Genomic DNA, 2,633 nt, shown 5'->3' with positions numbered 1-2,633 from the left:
CTCCCTAATTCTAATAAAGTGGAAATGTTAAATTCTGAGGACGCATTTATCATCTTTCAATGTAAAAGTTTGTATAACAACTACGTCACCATTAAAAAAATTAGTTTTTGTCAAAAAAACCGAACAAAACTTACTGCAGAAAGTAAAACATATAAAATAATAAAATAATTGAAAGGGTTACGTAGTAATTTAATCTAATATTTATATTTTCATTAAAATTATTACTTTTCTATTAATGAATGTGATCAGTAATCCATAATTAAATTAGAAAGTAATTTTTTATCCAGAAGTGTGTGATTTCTCTTTCTTCCAAGCTGTAAAGAAAATGGGTGTGAAAAATATTTTTGTTGTTGTTGGTTAATAAAGAAATGTGTACGTACCGGGCCAATAAATGCTTATGAAAGTTTCCAAGGTACAATAAATACAATGCTACTTCAACTACCTCTACGGTAGTTTCCTTCCTCTTGTAATAATAATACACCACCATGTTCTTACCAACACCACCTCAAACTCATTCACCAAAGATCCTTTCTTCTTTCTTCTGGAGGGATATACCCTTTTCCTCATCCTTCTCATCACAGTCACAACATGTCTTCTGTTGAAATGGTTTCTGCAAGTGCCATCAATTTTAAGGTACCATACCAAATTCTGAGGCATGATGGCCCTTTATCTGATGATGGAGAGATGAGAGGGTGAGCCTAAGGCCTAAGAAGTGGGGCAGGCTTAGAGGGGTGCCCTTGAGGAGAAGGTTGAGGGTCAAAGTGGGAAGTTGGAGGAAGGTTTGGATGATGAAAAAAGTTATGCTTCTGTGTTCTAAGGTGAAGAGAAGGTTCAAAGAGGGACATGGTCATTTTGGTGACCTATTTGCTGGGAACTATGTCTTCACTCAAATCAACCCAACATCACTCAAGTATCTTCAAAACAAGCTTTCTCAAGCAAAAATTGTTTGATGTGTTGTTATTTATAGTCATGATTCCAATAACCATTGCCTTCTTCTTCTTCTTCTTCTTCCAGCTAAGTCTTGTTTTCTTGATTTTTTTTTTCTGTTTTTTTTTTTTTGTTATTTATATATACAAATGCAAGTGCTTTCCTGTTTCTCCCTGTATAAGCTTTTTAGCCTTTCATTTGTTGCATATTATTTGTAAGCATGAACATAGGTACAAAGCTTTTAGTCTAATGTGAAAAATTTTAGTTCTCAATCAAAGAAAATTGCTTTAGATATGAGTTGTGCTGTGAATGAAATGTGCCACAATAATAGATCCCTTTTGGCACTTTAATTTGGTTTGCAAATATATCAGATCTATTTCATTTCTAGAAGGAGACATACATTGACTCAATGTTCTATAGAGTAGTGTATTTTACATGTATTATTTAAGAAAATTTTACATGTACACCTTTTTTTATTTCTTACTCTTTCCAACACCTAATAAAAAAAACAGTATTTATAATTTTCTAGTTAATTTGTCCAATTTTATTTTTAAATTAATGTTATTTTATTAGTGTTAGAAGGGTATTGAATGAAAAAAATGGGGGTTTGTGTGTATTATTACCCTAATATTTATATATTTGTCTTATTCCATGTTTAAGCATAGTGGTTTTATAATTTTAGATATTCAAAAGTGACTTATTGTTAAGATCTATAAAGCATGATTAGCATGGAAGGTTGAAAATTTTAAGGGTATTTCTTCTTGCACTTTATAGATTTCTAAATCATGTTTTATTCATTAGTTGCAGAATGAACTTTTGACAAATAGATTTTTTGTATTTTGAAATGTTGATTCCAAAATGTAGGAGGTAACAGGAGGTATTAATAGACCGTTAAGAAATTAGGTCTAAAGGCCGAGGTGGATAGTTGACCAATAATTATTACAAAATTAAAAGAATTCAAATATATAGCAGTCTATAATTAAATAGGTATAAGGTGTGATTTTTACATTATACCTATATTCTATTTAACTTCAAATAAATATTTGTTATGCTAGAAAGGAAATTATATTTCAAAAGCTACTTTCATACCCTTTAGAAGTAAATTTTGTTGATGGAATACAATATAAAATTACTTTTCTAACCAAGAATAGACAAAATGAAAAACCAGTTCTAAAACACAGAACAGATTTTATACTTTTCATTTTGTCCTTTCTCTCTCGCCCTCTGATTATGCAGGATTCACATTTTTGTTCTGTTGTTTTGATAAAATATGCACTCTTTTAACTTTTATGAACAAAAGCATAAATGCAAAAAGAACAAAATTTGTGTTAAATATTTTGTCGGAGAATACGATAGAACACCATTTTGCCTACACTAAGGTAATTGCATAGAAGCAGGGTAATCTGTCGGCATTATAGGTTGTTATTAATATTACATGTCATAAAGTAAAACATTTTCTCTTCCATCATAATATGTGGGCCTTTTTGCATAAGAGAAGAAGGAAGGTGCACTTTTAACTCTACACATGCTACAAAAAGTAGGCATGTTGTATTTTATTAAACAATTAAGATCACTACTACCAACTAACCTTGTTTTCAAGAGCTAGCTTAGTAGTTTCACTTGATTGAAATAATAACAAAAATATGCATGACACCCTGTATCAAACATGTTGCAACCTCTATTTTTCTTATATCTCAAAATTAGGT

At 30.5% G+C, this 2,633-nt stretch overlaps 1 pseudogene; it reads left to right on the top strand.

Moving 5' to 3' along the window:
* Positions 1-449: 449 nt before the first annotated feature.
* LOC146886882 (uncharacterized) lies at positions 450-1,221 on the top strand (annotated as a pseudogene).
* Positions 1,222-2,633: the final 1,412 nt, after the last annotated feature.

Source organism: Vigna unguiculata, chromosome 4 (genome assembly GCF_037176805.1).
Source record: "Vigna unguiculata cultivar grain cowpea cultivar isolate G323 ecotype 2 chromosome 4, ASM3717680v1, whole genome shotgun sequence".
NCBI classification, from domain to species: domain Eukaryota; kingdom Viridiplantae; phylum Streptophyta; class Magnoliopsida; order Fabales; family Fabaceae; genus Vigna; species Vigna unguiculata.
This window is presented reverse-complemented; position numbering and strand designations above follow the sequence as displayed.